This window comes from Somniosus microcephalus, chromosome 6, assembly GCF_052327205.1.
Source record: "Somniosus microcephalus isolate GS21.2 chromosome 6, FLI_Smic_1.0, whole genome shotgun sequence".
NCBI classification, from domain to species: Eukaryota; Metazoa; Chordata; class Chondrichthyes; order Squaliformes; family Somniosidae; genus Somniosus; species Somniosus microcephalus.
The window spans coordinates 27,770,812-27,790,914 of record NC_140992.1 but is presented as its reverse complement, the minus strand read 5'-3'; the positions used below and the strand labels follow the sequence as shown (position 1 = coordinate 27,790,914).

Below are 20,103 nucleotides of genomic sequence, written 5' to 3'. Positions count from 1 at the left end.
GCTTATTTATAACTTTTAGTCACTTCTCAGAAAAACTTACAATTTTAAAGCCAATTTTGAGAATTTTTTTTTTTATTTTTTTTAAGGAACAGTTACACACCATTGGACCCAGCAAGTCTGTCTCTTTTTAATAGGCCTCACCAACTTACCCTCTATTTATTTTCTCTCAGGGAGGACGGAATGGGATATGTTTTTTTGAATTGTTCTCCAGTTCCCCTTTTTTCAGATCTCTCCAATGCCAGACTTCATTTTTAGCTGAACAAGGCAGATAAGAGTCCTGATCCTAGATCTCTGATAAAGCTGTTGTGTAGCAAGCTTGGAGGAGTGCTCTTAGTGGACTCGTTCTATCCTGATGGCAGAAACTTGGGGGGGGCATTTTGTGAATGGAGGCGCGTTGGAGGCGGGACTGTTGCTTGTCGGGTCGATGTTCCACCTCCATCAATTTGTGGCCAACTCATGCTATTTTCCCTTGATTGACCTTGTTAAGCCCGTCCAGCGGGCTTAGCAGGCCAATCAAGGGAAAGCCGGTTGCAGAGCACGTCAACGTATGACATTTCATTTGTCAACATTTTTTGACAGATGAATTGTCATCGTTTGACAGCTCTGTGAAGCTGTCAGACAGTGACAATCTCTGCAGTTTGATGAGGTCTTGCATACAAGACCTCATCAACCTTCTTTCATTTACAGAAATGAGATGTTTGTTGCATCTGAGAATGCAATGGCCATCTCTCATCTGCAACACGGAGGTGCGAGACTCTCCGCATAGAAACCGACTGAAGGCTGCAGGAAGAAACCGACTGAAGCCTGCAGGAAGAAACCGACTGAAGCCTGCAGGAAGAAACCGACTGAAGCCTGCAGGAAGAAACAAAGGTAAGTACACTTTCACTAACACTTTGCACTTACCTCAGATACTCACCTCCACACTCTTGCACCCATCACTTACCTTCACACCACACTTTTGCACCCCCCCCCTGCCCCCGACCCCCACAGACCCAGTACTCGCCTCACTGAGCTGGCAGGTTTTGGAGCCACCAAGAAGCCCGCACCTGAGGGCAAAAAGGGGATAATCCTATTTTCTGCCTGTTAACAGGTAGTTAATAGATAGTTAATAGGCTTTAATCTCTTCCCGCCTCCAAGGAGACGGGACCCGGCGCGGGAGGGCTACCCGCCTCTTGGAAATTCTGCCATTTTCCCGGCAGTCCCGCCACCGTATCCGCCTCCCCAGGGCTGGCAAAATCACCCCCTCGGTTTCTAATTGTCATCTTCCCGTGATGACGTCACAGAACAAAAACTCAGAGTAATTTTGACTTGTGCGATAGTGTAAAGCGGGCGATATTGGATCAACCGCCCGTTATCATTTCCACTGAAGTCACTATCGCACAAAGACAAAATTACCCCCATTGAGAGGGTATCCTACAATGACGACCACAATATTCAGATTTAATTTTTAGGGTCTCAACTTACAGATAGATCAGGGGTCACAATTCTGGTGTTGTGATATTTTACATTAGAAATATTTAGCAATTTATTTGTTTGAGGGTGTGTTTTTGTGCTCAGCAAGGTGAAGGATGAGAGGTCTGGAGAATGGAAACATTTTCTACCCACTATCTACAGCAAACATTTCCAAGCTAGATATAGCACAGGTTAGATGCATGGTAGAGCTCCCTCCATACGGTCCCATTTCTCACATCAGCCTTTGTGCGAGAATGGCAACTTAAGAAGAACAATTTTGCATTTCTATAGCATTTTTCATGAGCTCAGGACCATTTGTGCCCAACAGAGTAGGTTAAAATCAACCCGCTTGAATCTAATATTTCACTGCCGTGAACAGAACTGGTTTCAAATTAAGTCACATTTATCCAATAGCATAATTGTGAAGACACAAAACCACACATGTGTAGCTGAAGTTTGATAGGACACAGATCCAGGTCATCAAAGGTCTAGGATGTCACTTATTAGGAAAACACATTAGAAGAGCGATACAGTGAAAGCGAGATATTATTAGCACCAGACAGTGTAACTTTACACTGGACTTAGAGCTGTATGGGCCCTGGCCAGAAAGTAAGTGGCCATATTGTGTCAGTGTAATAGGGAGAATGGGGAGGGAATAGACAAACATAAGCACATAAGAAATAGGAGCAGGAGTAGGCCAATCGGCCCCTCGAGCCTGCTCCGCCATTTAATAAGATCATGGCTGATCTGATCCTAACCGCCAATCTACTATCACAGAACCATCTCCTGAATCTAACAGAATTAGACACACGAAATAGGAGCAGGATCAGGCTACACGGCCCCTGGGCCCGCTCCGCTACCCACAGGGCCATGTCCGATCCGAACCTAGACTCATGTCCTAATTCCCTTTACTTCTGGGAAACTGTCTATTTCTGTTTTAAATTTATGTAATGATGTAGCTTCTACAGCTTTTTGGGGCAGCATATTCCATGGACCTACCACCCTCTGAGTGAAGTAGTTCCTCCTCATCTCAGTTTTGAAAGAGCAGCCCCTTATTCTAAGACTATGCCCCCTAGCTCTAGTTTCACCCATCATCGGGAACATCCTCCCCACATCCACCCGATCCAACCCCTTCACAATCTTATATGTTTCAATAAGATCGCCTCTCATTCTTCTGAACTCCAATGAGTAGAGTCCCAATCTACTCAACCTCTCCTCATATGTCCATCCCCTCATCCCCGGGATTAACCGAGTGAACCTTCTTTGTACTAACTCGAGAGCAAGTATGTCTTTTCTTAAGTATGGACACCAAAACTGTATGCAGTATTCCAGGTGCGGTCTCACCAATACCTTGTACAACTGAAGCAATACATCCCTATTTTTATATTCTATCCCCCTAGCAATGAAAGCCAACATTCCATTGGCCTTCTTAATCACTTGCTGCACCTGCATACTAACCTTTTGAGTTTCGTGCACCAGGGCCCCCAGATCCCTTTGTACTTCAGTACTTTCCACTTTCTTGCCATTAAGATAATAGCTTGCTCTACGATTTTTCCTGCCAAAGTGCATAACCTCACACTTTCCAGTATTGTATTCCATCTGCCAAATCTCTGCCCACTTACTTAGCCTGTCTATGTCCCCTTGCAGACTTTTTATGTCCTCCTCACTCACTACTTTCCCTCCCATCTTAGTATCATCTGCAAACTTTGATACGTTACACTCGGTCCCCTCCTCCAAATCGTTAATATAGATTGTAAAGAGTTGGGGACCCAGCACCGACCCCTGCGGAACACCACTAGTTACTGATTGCCAGTCTGAGAATGAACCATTTATCCCAACTCTCTGCCTTCTGTTAGATAGCCAATCCTCTATCCATGCCAGAATATTACCCCCAATCCCGTGATTTTTTATCTTAAGCAATAATCTTTTGTGTGGCACCTTGTCAAATGCCTTTTGGAAGTCTAAATACACTACGTCCACTGGTTCCCCTTTATCCACCCTATATGTTACTTCCTCAAAGAACTCCAGCAAATTTGTCAAACATGACTTCCCCTTCATAAAACCATGCTGACTTTGTCCTATTAAATGATGATTATCCAAATGTCCTGTTACTGTCTCCTTAATAATGGACTCCAAAATTTTACCTACCACAGATGTTCGGCTAACCGGTCTATAGTTTCCAGCCTTCTGTCTACTGCCCTTTTTAAATAAGGGTGTTACATTAGCAGTTTTCCAGTCTGCCGGGACCTTTGCGGAGTCCAGGGAGTTTTGGAAAATTATTACCAATGCATCCACAATCCCTACCGCCACTTCCCTCAAGACCCTAGGATGTAAGCCATCAGGTCCAGGTGATTTATCCGCCTTGAGTCCCATTATTTTACCAAGTACCACTTCCTTAGTGATTTTGATCGTGTTTAGCTCCTCCCCCCCATAGCCCCCTGTTTGTCCAGTGTTGGGATATTCTTAGTGTCCTCTACTGTAAAGACTGATACAAAATATTCATTCAGTGTTTTTGCCATCTCCATATTTCCCACCATTAATTTCCCGGTCTCATTCTCTAAGGGACCAACATTTACTTTAGCCACCCTTTTTTTTTATATAACTATAAAAACTCTTACTATCTGTTTTTATATTTTTTGCTAATTTACTTTCATTATCTATCTTCCCTTTCTTAATCAATCTTTTTGTTATTTTTTTGCTGTCTTTTAAAGTTTTCCCAATCCTCTATCCTCCCACTAGATTTGGCTACCTTATATGCCCTTGTTTTTAGTCGAATACTATCCTTAATTTCTTTACTTAGCCACGGATGGCTGTCTTTTCTTTTACACCCTTTTCTTCTCAGTGGAATATATTTTTTTTGGAAGTTGTAAAATAACTCCTTAAATGTACACCACTGATCATGTATCTTCTTACCCTTTAATCTATTTTCCCAATCCACTCTACTCAATTCCACTCTCATACCTTCATAGTCTCCTTTATTCAAGCTTAGCACGTTTGTTTGAGATCCAACCTGCTCACCCTCTAATTGAATATGGAATTCAACCATGTTATGGTCACTCATTCCAAGGGGATCCTTTACTAGGACATTTTTAATTAATCCTGTCTCGTTACACAGGACCAGATCTAAGGTTGCTTGCCCCCTGGTCGGTTCAGTTACATACTGCTCAAGAAACCCATCCCTAATACACTCAATGAACTCATCCTCAAGGCAGCCCTGCCCAATTTGATTTGTCCAATTAATATGATTGTTAAAATCCCCCATAATTATAGATGCTCCCTTATTACAAACCTCAACTATTTCCTGATTGATACTCCGTCCAACAGAGTTGCAACTGTTCGGAGGCGTATAGACTACGCCCACTAGTGTTTTTTTCCCCTTATTATTCCTTACCTCCACCCAAACTGTTTCATTATCCTGATCTTTTGACCCAATATCATTTCTCTGTATTACAGTGATTCCTTCCTTTATTAACATAGCCACCCCACCTCCCCTTCCTTCCTGCCTGTCCTTCCTGATCGTTAAATAACCTGGTAGGTTTAATTCCCAGGCATTGTCACCCTGCAGCCATGTTTCTGTAATGGCCACAAGATCATACCCATATGTAGTTATTTGTGCCATTAACTCGTCTATTTTGTTACGAATGCTACGTGCATTCAGATAGAGAACTTTCAAATATGTTTTGTGACACTTAGTTCCTGCTTTTGCCCTTTTTATTACTTTACCTTTTACTCCATACCTTCTGCCCCTTCCTGACACGCTCTGGTTTTTAATTTCCCCACTGCTACCTAAGTCTATGACCTTCTCTGTTGTCATTTTTATTATTTGCTCTCTAGGAACCTCCCCCCCATTAGTTAGTTTAAAGCCCTCTCTACAGCCCTAGTTATATGATCTGCCAGGACTCTAGTCCCAGCACTGGCCAAGTGAAGCCCGTCCCAACGGAACAGCTCCCTTCTGCCCCAGTACTGGTGCCAGTGTCCCAGGAAGCAAAACCCATTTCTCCCACACCAGCCCTAATTTTGCTGTAGCAGGGCATCTAACGCATCTGCCATTTAGTTAGATTTGCCCCTGCACCCTTCAGCTCAAACATTTTTTGCCCACAAAGTGGCTGAAAGTGTGAGCTGATAACAAGGGAAATAGGGCATCTGAGACCTGAGTGAACAGGGCAACCAACAGGGTTTCTCCTTAACCAATGAAATTTAAGGTTTGGGAAATAAACACAGGAAAGACTGAGAAGGAAGTGTAAATTAGAATGGGTGAATTCAATGTCAAATCAGGTACAGGAAAAGAAATAAAGTGAGGGAAAGAAAGATTGAATTAAGAGAGAGAGAAAGAGAGACAGATAGGAAAAGTAAAAGAAAAATTGACATTTTTAAAAGGTCCCCAAAAAATTAAGAACCTGAAGGAATGAGACTCCACAGTTGAAAGAGTTAACTTTCAGTGCCAGAGAGGTTGATTGGCAGTCATTAATACTTAACACGGTGTTAAAAGACTTGTAATGACAAGACTTTACTTTCTGTGGCGGGGTTAATTGGCAATTACTGGGCAAATACAGCAAGTTCTTAAAAAAACAGGGAGGCTAAGGGTGAGATGCTGTTATCGCAAAGCCAGCTTGGGCAGTAACTTTTGGATAGTCACATTTAACTGCTCTTCTGCTCCTCGCCTGAAGCTGCTGTACCATTTACACATAAATAACAATGAGCGCCATTAGCCTTACCGTTATTTCAACAGCAAATTCTGGCCCATTAGCTTTAATTCACGCCATCAAATGGCTCATTCTCAGCCACTGGGGCTTCAAAGGCCAAGGCCTAATCATCTGCACTTCTTCTTATCCCCTTGGGGTGAGGGAGTATCAAAGACTCTGAATAATATATCTGCCCTTTAGTCCAGCTTCAGCAATGGGATATGTGCATGACCAATCCACGTTACAATTTGGAACTGCAGTTACAGTTGACAAGCAGAAAGCAGTTATTCTCCAAAATGCTGTCGTGGTGTATTCCCAATATACATAGATATGTCCTGTAATCTCATGCTCAGTGGAGCAAGAAACAGTAACCAAAAGGCTTCATCTGACACACAGAGTCTGAGCTAACTGTATCTGCTGTGGGTGCCTCCATTGTCCACACATTGCCTTACTGTAATGAAGTATTATGGGAAGCTCGGTAAATGTGATACATGGCTTGTTTGAATGAATTCACAAAGACATTCTAACAAGCAACAGCGTAACAGTGAGCCAGCAAATTAAGACCCTGATTTATAGGACTGGCTAGCTTGGTTGATGGCTTTCCTTAAGTCATAGCTGTGGCGCTCAAGGTCTTTAAAAACAAATGTTTATGAAAGGATAGATGATATACTTTACCATGAAAGGCAGGGATGCATGCAGTGGAAGCAGCAATGCTCCCATTAGCTGTGGCTACTTAAGATCAATTAGTTGGAGGACTCAAGGGGCTGGATTTTACCAGCCCCGAGGAGGTGTGTCTGGAGGCGGGACTGCTGGGAAAATCCCCCAAAATGGGAGTGGGTCCCGAACCTGCTCCCAACCCGCCTCCAGCCAATCTTCCCGGGAGTCGGGTCCCCGATTTGCGCAGGGTCCCAACTCCTAGAGGCGGGAAAAGGATTACAGCCACTTAACTGCATGTTAAGAGGTAGCTAACAGGCAATTAAAGAGGCTTTTTCTCATTTTTCCACTGCTGCTGTGGGCTGCCCGACATCGGGGAACCCCACCAGGGTAAGTGAGGCGTGATGTGGGTCTACTGTAATTTTTGTGTATATATGACAGCTGCAGAAGTGGTTTAAATGATTCAATGGGACACTGGTGAGTATCAGAGGTAAGGAAATGTTGTGAAAGTAATTTTTATTGTCGTTAAATGTTTCTGCAGGTGACAAGCTGTGAATTGTTTGTGTAGGCTCATCTCATCGGGAGAAGTGACAGATGGCTTCTGCAATCTCAGCTGCAGCTGCCATCTGTTTTATCCTAAGGAGAGAGTAATTGGAGAGCCTGGGTGCAAGGGCTCACCTTTGGACAGTGATTGTCAGTGTTTGACGGCACCTTAATGCTGTCAAACACTGTCAAATCATCTGTCAAACAAGTGTGGTGCACATGCCTTTAAGAAAACCAGCAGATGAAGCGTCATCAACTGACGTCATCTGACACCAGCTTTCCCTTAATTGGCCAGCAAGCCCGCAGGGGAAAATAGCGTCAGCTCATCAGACGTCGCTGGGGGTGGGACTGGAACCCGAAAACTAGCAGTCCCGGCTCGAACTCGGCCTTCCAGCTAAGATTCCGCCCAAAGTTTGGCTGTAGGTCTTTTGAGCAGATGGTGATGATTTTAACAGTTTTCGTGTATTTTTTCTGCTTGTTCGTACCAAGGAACTGTTTTACGAAGCAAGGCTTCATTTACAAAGATATAAATTTGAAAGGCTTACATATGGAACATTCATCTAATTCACTGTCCAACAGCTGAATGGTTCTATTCTCTAGCTATTTTCAAAATGAAATATATTTGTATCGCACAATTCTAATTTACTGAAATAAGTTGGAGTGGTAGATGAAAGGTCATTGACCTGAAACGTTAACTCTGTTTCTCTCGCTCCATAGATGCTGCCTGACATGCTGAGTATTTCCAGCATTTTCTATTTTTATTTATAACCCTTTCAAAATAAAATGCTGATCAGCTTTGTTCCAAACCAGGTGCTTAAGGTAATAGGGGTAAGTAGAGGCTTCATGGAATAGTTCCTGTGCTGGGGTCAACAGGGGCACGGGGTGTCCGTGGAGGGAAGCAGGCTAGAACTGAATAGCAGAGAGATGATATTAGAAAGGTAGCTGAAATTTCACATGGAGATCATGGAGTATTAATGCAGAACTTTCAGAGGAATTAAATCGGTGAGGTAAGATCCATGATATGGTAGACTGGCTGTGATAAGAGCAGGCAAGAGCCAAATCGCCTTTTCTCATTCCATGTTTTTTTTAATCATCTTAGATCAATTACAAGTGATGTGGTGCTTGGGAACTGAACTTCCGACTTCCAGAACGGACAGCATTGCTCTCAAATTTGACTTAACATTTAATTGTTACAGGCCAAGGCTGGAGGCTTGAAAAATAAATGAGTGCATTTAAAGACAGGACCCAGAAAGGTCACAAAATAACTCAGGAGATGGGGAGGTTGCAGGGTCTGGTGATATAGAAGTCGAGAGGTGCACAGATCAGTGAAGTGTAAAGCAAAGAGGTTGGCAATGTCATAGTGAAGACACATTTTAAAAAGTCAAATATTTCAAAAGAATCATGACTACTGACCAACTTAAAGCTAAGGGGATCAAGGGATATGGGGAGAAAGCAGGGACAGGGTACTGAGTTTGGATGATCAGCCATGATCGCATTGAATGGTGGAGCAGGCTTGAGGGGCCGAATGGCCTACTCCTGCTCCTATCTTCTATGTTTCTATGTAAATATCGATTCATTGTTTCTGTCCACTTCAGACATTTTTGGTTAACTGGGCAACATCAGGAGAAATGAGTTTACTGAATTCAGTGGTGTGAGGGGTATGAATTGACATGACTGACAAAAATAGGACATTTTACCTTAAAGACTTGCATAGTTTTAAAAGGCAATATTAACTCATTTTAAAATGATTACTATTCCTCCTTAAGTTTAAAATGGCAGTCCAGAGAGGGCTGACTGCAAGAATAGATCGATTGTGTTTGGTTAGAAATTAGTTAAGATAAGGACATTCTTTTGACGGGGGCTATGTGCTCAAAATATGAGTGAAAAGCTGCAAGGTATGAGGAGCTCAGCGACACTTTAACCACTGTACTTTTAAGTTGCAACATTGCATTTTGAAAGAGTGCTTCAACAATCTGCAGCACTTAACTCCTGCATATAGTTTGGGGAAATATTACGAGAGTTCGTTATTGCCAAAACAGCATTGTTATTTTCACCAGCAGTTCTGACAAAGGGTTATCAAGCTGAAGCGATAACTCTGTTTCTCTCTCCACAGATGCTGCCTGACCTGCTGAGTGTTTCCAGCATTTTCTGTTGTTATTTTAGAAACAGATATTGTGCTGTATTGTATTGGTTTAATAGCTTTATTTCTGGGAATTCATGATGTGTAAATATATTTGATTTACTGTAAGTAGATTTAGGCTGTACTAATTGGGTTCTAAGTGTGATACTTCCCATTTTCTGAGACAGGAGATGTAGTGAGAACATTACATGAATTTCAGTCTGCAGTCTCATTGCTAAATAAGGTAACTCAGGACATACACTTCCAGCTTTTGAAAGGTGCAGCCCACTTGATGTGGGCTTGTTGACACCCAAGTGGTGCTTAAAAAGCTCGACCATAACACTGTCAAAATGACAGCAGAAAATCACTAAAGAACATTGAGTAAATAGATATCTACTAATGTCAATTTAGCATCTGAGCACAATCAATTTCTTCTCCCATCCTGAAACTGTCAACAGTACAAATTGTTTAAACATAAACTAATGTAAGAGTATTAAAGTTAATGCAATTCTTGTTGTAGCAATTTGATATTTTTAGACTCTCTCTCTGAATGAACATTGCACTGTCCAAAATGTAATACACCATTGCTCACCCCTGTTCACAAAGGATAAAGAATGCTGGCTGACGAGTTCAGATGGTGTCAGAGGGTGAAACTCACACATCTGAAATCGAAAATGGATTATTGTCTGAGAATTCAGTGAGAATATCAGCTTCTGTTTATAATATACAAAAAGTAGTGAATTTTCTCTGCAATTCTTTGTCTTACACTGTAGTGCCATTACCACGGAGAAGATGCCGCACAACATAAGGCTTAAAGGAATATCGATTTTATGACATAGCACTTTAAGCAACATTGATTTTTATAATGTAGAACTTGAAGGAATATTGGATTTGTGACGTCAGGACCTGGGTTTTTATCCGTTCATTTTTGACCACGAATTACAGGAAAATGTAGTTCCTCTGTATGTTATAAATGCTGAATTGAAACCATTATGGATCAAGACAAGCAAGATGCCCTTTGCCTATTCAGTCCAATTATGTGCCTCACAGAGTGCGGGCATATCGAGCCAGTTGTGAAAGCAAGGTTGGCTGGACTGAACAGCAGCCACAATGCATGCAAGAGATTGAGAGATTCAGTGTACCTTTCCCTATTCATAAAAATCTTTGGCATCTTTGCGCAAACCTTCCCACAGGTGTCACTTTGTGCACCTACAGAGAAACTAACTGAATTATGCAAGTGACCTTTTCCGTGTAGCTTGCAGTGGCTGGCTCATTAAAACTGGAGCTTGGGCACTGAGGGAGAACTGCCACAGTCTGTGTCCACTGAATGTGCTCTTAAAATATTATGAATTTCTAAAGCTGCCCAAAAGGTTAGAAAGAAAAGAACATTTTCTTTCCTCCTCCATTAGGCTGAGTGCTGATTCTGTGGCACAATGTGTTCAGTCAATCACACCTAATGCTTTGGACATTCAGCTGTTCGTTTATCTTTCAGTTGCTACTTATTCTTTCTCTCTTTCCTTTTAAACTTGAATTCTAGTTTTCCTAATGTACAGTAATCTAGTCCTTTTTGGTACTGTTTCTAATTCTAAAATCTTCTACTACATTCCCCCCACCCGCCCCCGCCCGCATCACTGCTCCCAGACGCCATTCTGCAGGTGGGTGTGACTGAATGAAAATTGCTAGTTGATGGGCTAAAAATCAACTCCAAAGGACGGTTCTTCAGCAAGCCAAATGGCAAAGGCCCACAAGCCCAACAGAAAAATGTCTTCGAGTGGCCCTGTTCATCTTGGGTGTGTTTTCCAGCGTCAAACCCAACAAGGCTGCTGCTGACAAGTATAATCCTGATGGCAGCCTCAGACTTGCCCTCCAACCCGATCACATCCAGGTCAGTAAACTCATCCATTCAATACCAGCTCCTTTTCTGCACCCACGTAAGTACGCACATCCACATTGCTCAAAAAGTTTAAGCTCTGGAGGGAATTATACAGGCATCTCTTGGAGCGCAATGTCAAGTTATCAAAGCTGCGATGGTGCATTCTTCATGTTTCATGTGTTTTTTTGAAGCAAAATTAAAAACAACTGCCAAAAAGCAGAAATTCTGCGCAACTGAATTACCAAGGTACCGGGAATGGCTGACTGCATACACATTGTGGAAATGGGCCTCTCCTTAAATATCCAATGCATTAAGTTAATCAAGAGGGATTCTACTCACTTGATGTGCAAGAAATCCAAAGCACTGACATTATTGCACTGATTATGGCTAAATTCTCCAGTTGCACATATGATTCCTTCATTCTTAATGATTCCTATGTGACCGCATTATTCAAAGGGAGGGATAACTGACTAGCAAGGATGTTTCTTGGAGGACCAAGAGCATACATTAAAACCAGGCTCCCGACACCTATACAAAATCCACAAAGTGAAGCTGAGCATAATTACATTCATACATTTATAATGACAGGGTTAGTTACTTAATGCACTTTCAGATCAGTGAAACAAAGCTGAGGATGTCCTAAATGCCCCTATGGTGCCTTATTGCACAACCCAAACAGATGTGTCTGAAAATTTTTCAATTTGTTTTATGCTGCATAGAACTGCAATACAGATAGAACTAATTTAAGAAAGGTGACTGTCAGGAGAGTTGAGGATCTTCTCCTCCCCTCCCCCACACAAACTCAAGCCCCAGATACATAAAATTAGGCTCGTTGAAGCTTTTTTCTGCGAGTCTATTTTATAAAAATTTCAATCCCCAGTATTCTTTGCAAACAACCCCTAGACATGAAAAATAGTGATCGGTTACAATTCTTGCATAGATGTTGGTTTAAAGCAAGTAGACCATCTAAAAAAAATTCCACCACCCTTACATCTCAGCTCACACTCTCTGCTCTTCAGGGTCCGGGCTACTGAGCATCCTCCTCCCTTCGCTCTACCATCAGTAGCAGAACATCCAGTTACCATGCCCTGCATTCTGTTAATTATATTTCAAAATTCCTCTTGCTGGGTTTGAAACTGAAAAACACACTGTGCAGGAGCCAGGGCTGGGGTGGGGGGGAAAGGAAAGTGCAGGTGCAAGCTCGCCGGAGGGCGAGGTCATACACTAGTTCTACGGCAGAGGACTCATATGAAGACTGTAATGAAATCTGTTTGTCTTGATCCTGTATTCGTTTTGCACTCATGTATATTACCCTCCCCCACTGTGTATAGTTTTACTTCCTCTTTCCCGACTAACCTGGGAGGTTCCAGGTCTTGGCTCTTGGCTCCGCCCCTGACTTCTCTTACATAAAGATCCCAGGATCTGTATGACTCATTCCTGTGAACCAGTCGGCGTGTTGAGATGTTAGCTCTGATCTTAGTGATTAAAAGCCAACTTGTTTAAATCTATAACTTCTAGTTTTGTGGTTATTGAAGGCCCATCAATTTTAATCACTAAAGAATACTAGGATGGATCGACTCCTAAAACCAGAGCATCTGGACTTGGATCCACATTCTGCTGAAGCATCAAATCAATTTGGAAACTGGCTCAAATGCTTCGAACTCTTCGCGGGGGCCTCATCCGCTAGCGAGGTAGATAAACTGAGTCTACTGACTACTCTCGTAAGTCATCGGATTTATTCGTTCATCCGGGATGCCACCTCTTACACGGAGGCCATCACTATCCTGAAGGCCCAATACCAGAGGCCGGTAAACGAAGTGTACGCCAGACATCTGCTGGCTACACGCAGGCAGCGACCAATGGACGATTTCTTACAGGGCCTAAAGGACCTGGTCCGGGACTGTAACTGCAAGGCCGTGACGGCCAACGCGTACTCTGACGAATTGGTCCACGATTCCTTCATCACGGGCCTCAAATCGAATTATATCCGGCAGAGACTGCTGGAGAAGGAGGTCCTGGACTTAAAAAAGGCAGTGGCCACTGCGCGATCGCTGGACGTGGCCCAGAAAAACTCTGACTCTTATTCTTCCGGCCATGCGGCCCTCACCGCCTCGTGCGCGCCGAGGGGGCCGCCATCTTGGAATCAGCCATCTTCCCCATCCAGGTCTCAGACCAGCTCTACGCCGCCGGAGTCCCCACACAGGAGTCCTACTACAGCGGCAATGTCTCGAGGCCCGAAATGCTACTTCTGTGGCCAGGCCAAGCACCCCAGACAACGATGCCCAGCGAAGGACGCTACATGCTTCAAATGTAAGAAAAAGGGGCATTTTAGCAAAGTCTGCAGGGGGAATCCGATTTCCAACTCCGTCACCGCCTCGTGCGTGCCGCCATCTTGGGATCCGCCATCTTTTCCCGACTCAACGGCCGCCCAGGGCCCAACAGTGGCTTCGATCACGGTGGATCAATCCAGGCCATACCCGTTGACAAAATCCATGATGGACATACAGGTAAACGGGAATTTAACGAAATGTTTAATTGACTGTGGGAGTACCGAGAGTTTTATCCACCCTAGCCTGGTACGGCGGCACTCATTAACGGTAACCCCTACACGGAGCAGAATTGCTATGGCTGCTAAGCCCCACACTTCAGACATTTTGGGCTACTGTGTGGTAACACTGACTGGAAAAGGCACAGACTACAAGGATTTTAAACTCCTCGTGATGCCAGAACTCTGTGTTAATGTAATCTTGGGCCTGGACTTCCAGTGCCACCACGAAAGTGTCACGCTAGCATACGGCGGGTCCCAGCCGCCACTCACAGTCTGTGGCCTATCAACCTTAAAAATCAGACCGCCCTCTTTATTCGCTAATCTCGCTCCAAACTGTAGGCCCATAGCGACCAAAAGTAGACGGTACAGTCTGGAAGACAGACACTTTATCAAGGCGGAAGTGGACAGACTGCTGCGGGAAGGCATTATTGAATGCAGTACCAGTCCGTGGCGTGCCCAAGTAGTCATAGTTAAAAATAGCGAAAAGAAATGGATGGTAATTGACTACAGCCAGACTGTTAATATTTATACCCAGCTGGACACCTACCCTTTACCCCGCATATCAGAAATGGTCAACCAGATTGCGCAATACCGAGTCTTCTCGACTATCGACCTCAAATCCGCGTATCACCAGCTCCCCATTAGAACGGAGGACCGCCCATACACCGCCTTTGAGGCGAACGGACGCCTCTACCATTTTCTCAGAGTGCCCTTCGGGGTAACAAATGGGGTCTCGGTCTTCCAACGTGTGATGGACCGCATGGTTGACGAGAATAAACTACAAGCTATCTGGACAATGTCACTATCTGCGGGCACAACCAGCAAGACCACGATCTAAATCTTGCGAGATTTTTAAAAACTGCCCTAAAGCTGAATCTAACCTACAACGAAGACAAATGTGTCTTCAACACAACCCGTCTCTGTATCCTCAGCTGTGTGGTGGAAGATGGGGTAATTGGACCAGACCCTGACCGATTACGCCCCCTAAAGGAACTGCCCCTGCCACACAATCCCAAAGCTTTAAAAAGGTGCCTGGGATTTTTTTCGTATTATGCCCAATGGGTGCCCAATTACTCTGATAAGGCCCGACCCCTCATTAAATCGACGTCCTTCCCACTATCAGCTGAAGCTCGGGAGGCTTTCACCAGTATCAAACAGGACGTTGAAAGGGCTGCACTGTGTGCAGTGGACGAAAGCATTCCCTTTCAAGTCGAAAGCGATGCGTCAGACTTTGCCTTAGCTGTGACCCTCAATCAGGCTGGGAGACCTGTGGCCTTCTTCTCCCGAACGCCTTCAGGGACCTGAAATCAGGCACTCTTCTGTCGAGAAGGAGGCACAGGCTATAGTGGAGGCAGTGCGGCACTGGAGACACTACCTAGCCGGCAAACATTTCACCCTGCTCACCGACCAGCGGTCGGTGGCTTTCATGTTTAATAACAAAGGGGGAAAATCAAGAATGACAAAATACTCAGGTGGAGGGTCGAACTATCCACGTTCGACTATGATATTATGTACAGGCCGGGAGCCCTTAATGAACCCCCAGACGCCCTATCGCGGGGAATGTGTGCCAGCATTCATACGGACAAATTACAGGGTCTCCACAACGACCTCTGTCACCCAGGGGTCACCCGACTATACCATTTTATAAAGTCCCGCAATCTGCCCCACTCCATCGAGGTGGTCAGGGCAATGATCAGAGCCTGCCGCATCTGTGCGGAATGCAAGCCTCGTTTCTACAGGCCTGACCGTGCGCACCTTATCAAAGCCACACGGCCATTCGAGCGCCTAAGTCTGGACTTCAAGGGACCCCTTCCCTCTGCCGACCGTAACGTATACTTCCTCAATATCATTGATGAATATTCCCGCTTCCCCTTCGCCATTCCCTGCGCAGACATGACCAGTGCCACGGTCATCAAGTGTCTCTGTAATCTATTCTGCATGTTTGGCATGCCGAACTACATACACAGCGATAGGGGGACGTCATTCATGAGTGACGAGCTGCGCCAGTTCTTGCTCTCGAAGGGGATAGCCACTAGCAGAACCACTAGCTACAACCCCCGGGGTAATGGGCAAGTGGAAAGGGAGAATGCTACTGTTTGGAAGGCTGTCACGTTAGCCTTAAAGTCAAAGGCCTAGAAATTCAGTTGGGCGCGCCAGCCGTTAGCGCCTTAGGGGGAGTAGATCTCGAGCGCTAGGTGCTTATCGCCCGGGCGCAGCGCGATCTGCGCCTCTCCCCAACTTCAGGACACATTTAGCGCCGGCGCAAAGTCTTAGCACGCGCCCTGCTGCGCGCGCAGATCATGACGTCATTTAATAGTGCAACGCCCTTTGTGCGCCCCAAACCGGAACTTCACTCGCGCCGGCCCATTGTGCGCCGGGCGTCCCGAGCGACTGTGAAGTGGAACGGTACACAGGGCAGCCGGGCCGGGGGGAGCGCTAATTAAAGGGCACTTACCCAGCAGTATAAAGGCCAGCCATTTTGCAGCATTCACTCTTGTGCAACGGTTTTTTGGACAGAGACCAAGGAGGAGAGTTTACTGGTTTGGACCAACACTTGGACAGGTATTTTTGGCTCAGGCCAGAGCTTACCAATTATCTTTGCCTTCATTCAGAGCTCAGTGTTTGCCAGCATATAATGGGGGCTGCATTGGGTGGCAACGCTGAATTTCAGCCTTATGCCAGAAGGGCTTACAGACGCCGTGAGAGAGTGGCAGCCCTGGCTAGACGCAGAGGGGGCAACAGGCGTCGCCAACTGAGGCCTTACCCACGCAGGGTATACCGCCAGCAGACCTCCTATCTGACCATGTCTGCCGCGATGTGTGTTAGGAGGCTGCGATTCCGAAGGGAGGTGGTTGCAGACATCTGCCGGCTGCTTCAGAGAGATCTGCAGCCACAGCTGATGCGCAGGACGTCTCTGTCGGTGGCAGTGAAGGTGACGGTGGCTCTCAACTTCTATGCCTCCGGCTCCTTCCAATCCGCTACTGGGGACATCGCTAACATCTCCCAGTTCGCCGTGCATTGCTGCATCCGCCAGGTGACCGAAGCCCTTTTCAGAAGGAGACATCAATTCATCTCCTTCCCCATGACCCTGGACAACCAGCAGCAGCGTGCAGTGGGGTTTGCAAGAATAGCGGGCTTCCCCATGGTGCAGGGCACCATTGACTGCACGCATGTGGCTTTGCGGGCACCTCTTGAGCATGCCGAGGATTACCGCAACCGGAAGGGCTACCATTCCCTCAATGTACAGCTGGTGTGTGACCACAGGCAGCGCATCCTAGCTGTCAATGCCTGCTTTCCAGGCAGCAGCCACGATGCCTTTATCCTGCGACAGACAACTGTGGCTGACATGTTCCAGGCACAGCCTCCCCCAAGAGGATGGCTTATCGGGGACAAAGGCTATCCTTTGTGTACCTGGCTCATGACCCCGCTCCGCGCGCCCACGACCCCTGCTGAAGAGGCATACAACGAGAGCCATCAAGCGACGAGGAGCCTCATAGAACAAACAATCGGCGTGCTCAAGCAACGGTTCCGCTGTCTCGATCGCTCCGGGGGAGCCCTCCAGTATTCGCAGGATCGAGTCTCCCAATTCGTCGTCGTTTGCTGCATGCTGCACAACCTGGCGATCCGCAGGACTCAGGCACTGCTACCTCACGTTGGACCACCACCTCAGGAGGAGGAGCAGGAGGAGCATGAGGACGACGAGGACGAGGAGTACCAGCCCAGGAGGGACGCACAAGGTCCAAGGGCCGCCCGTCGTCGGCTTATTGAACGTCACTTCTAGGCCCCCTGTCAGGGAATGGCTTGTGCCAATGATAGAACATGATTGCAGCCGCTCCGCAAGCCCTCAGCCGGTTAAGGCAACAAACACTTCAAAGATCAAACATGGACAATGTGAATAAATAAAATGCTTTATTGTACAAACTCTGGGCCCTTCCCACATGAAAACCAAAAACAGAGGAAACCCCCAAAAAACACTCAAACACATTACTCGCTCCCACAACCTGGGGAGGATTAACAAAATAGGGCAACTAAAATGGCCGTCATTCTCGGCCTTCGTCCAAAACAAACATCACATCATCGGCCTTCAAAAAACAAACATCCAATTCTCGGCCTCAAGAAACAAACACAAATGGCCACACATTCGACTATTTGGCCCGCTAGGGCGATGCCTTGGCCATCTTTGGGTGGCCCCTGCCCGCCCTGCTGCTCCGCCTCAAAGTAAGGCCATTGGCTGCTGCAAGGCTGGGGGCAGGCTCCTGAGGGGCACATGTCGTGACGGCAGATGCCCTTGGGGGTCGGCCTAGTCGAGGTCTGGGCGTCGAGCGGCCGGCTGTTGATTGCTGCAGCTGTGGCTGGCCAGCATCAGTCGCTGCAGCAGCTCCTGGCAGCTCCACTGGGGGAGTGGCAGTGGCGGCTGGAGGAATGGCGGCAAGCTGGCGGATGGCAGGCGCTCGCTGGTCGCCTGAGACACTGGCGCTCGCCCGGGCCAGCACTGCAGCATGCGCACCAATCTGCCGAGGGACAGACCGACGTGCTGCTGCAGCGCGCCGGGTGCCCTGGCGATGCCTGGCTGACACAGCGAGTGTGGCAGCAGTGAGTGCCCGTGTTGACCTGTTCCCTGCCCGCAGCAGAGCAGCCAGTGACTGGACGGCACCACTAATCACCTGGCCAGTCGCTGAAAGATCTGCCCGGTATTCCGCCCGACTGGTGGCCTCTAAGGGCCCGAACTCGGACACACTCCGAGAGAGGGAATCGATGGACTCAGGCAACCGTGCCACTGCCGCCATGAGCTCCGTGTGCCGGCGCTCCGAGTCCGCGGACAAGTCTTCGAGGCGTTCCATCTCCTCGGCGAAGAGCATCTCCTGACTTGAGGCCGGACTCTCCCTCTGGGGAGAAGGCCGCCGAGCTGGCCGACCCTTCCTGCGTTGCTGGAGGCCGCTGGGCCCAGCAATTGGACTCCCCTCCGATGCATCCCCCCTCTGGGGAGAAGGCCGCCGAGCTTCCACCCCCCTCCCGCCTTTCTGCAGCACGCAGGTCCCAGGAGCTCCCCTCCCCTTCGACGCTTCCGCCACGCTGCCCTCCAGGGAAGACGTGTCCCCTACATTGGCCTGGGTGGCCGCGGCTGAGGGTTCCCCTGATGGGCCGCCTTCCTCTTGCTCCTCCTCCTGCTCCTCCTCGGAGGGTCTGTCACTGGCAAGTTGAGGGACCTCCTCTTGACCATCTGAAAGCAGGAAGGCACAAGAGTAGCTTTAGAGTGAGGAGAGGGCGTCAGTGCGGGATGCATGAGTGGTGGCATTCAGCGCATTGGTCGGACAGTGGCAAAGGATGTAGATCTGATGCGCAAGTGGGACGAGAGAGGTGCAAAAGGTGATGTCCTTACCAATGCTTCCCAGAACAGGGTCGGCATCTCCCCAATCACCCGGCCACCCATGAGGCGCTCCACGCGATGTTGCAGGTCGGTGAGTGGCTGGATATGGGGTCGTCCTCCCCCGGTCGCAGTCCGGCTCTTGCGATTATTCGCCAGCTTGGCCTGCAAGAGAAAGGACGGCCTCTAAGTACAGTGTGTCGCCGTGATCTTGTGAGAACTGCCTCCCATGGTGGAATAGCCTGGCCAGTGTGTCGCCATGATCTGCTGTGCACTGCCTCCCATGGTGGAATAGCCTGGCCAGTGTGTCGCCATGATCTGCTGTGCACTGCCTCCCATGGTGGAATAGCCTGGCCAGTGTGTCGCCATGATCTGGTGTGCACTGCCTCCCATGGTGGAATAGCTTGGCCAGTGTGTTCAGTGCAGAATGTGCAATTGATGCTCATGCCTGTGCCATAGCTGCTGGATGAAGGCTGGCCATTAGAGCTTTCAGGTCCCTTTGCCCATAATGTGAGGTGCATATGCAAGGATGAGGAGGTCATTGGAAAGGGTACTCACCCTGACAATGCGTGTGAGGTCATTTATCTTTTTGCAGCATTGGGCACCGGTCCTGGGGACGTCGCTGTTGGCTGACAGCTTGCTGGCGACACGCCTCCAGGCTCTCCTGTAGATGCGGACCGTCACCTTCTTGCCATTGTCCGGGTACAAAACATGGCGCCTCTTCTCCACAGCAGCAAGCAGCACACTCAGATCACGCTCTGAGAAGCGCTGCGCACGTTCACGGGCCTTCTCCATGTCTTCAGGCGCTATTTGGGTCCAGCAGCAGTGTTCAGGCCTAGCTGGAGGGCTCCACTATCCAGGGCGTGG

General features: G+C 47.2%; 1 protein-coding gene across 2 annotated transcripts in view; it reads right to left on the bottom strand.

Annotated features, from left to right (window-relative positions):
* Nucleotides 1-20,103, bottom strand: part of LOC147115548 (sodium/hydrogen exchanger 9-like) — a 567,900-nt gene that overhangs the window by 270,711 nt on the left and 277,086 nt on the right. The gene's annotated exons all lie outside the window — the stretch shown is intronic.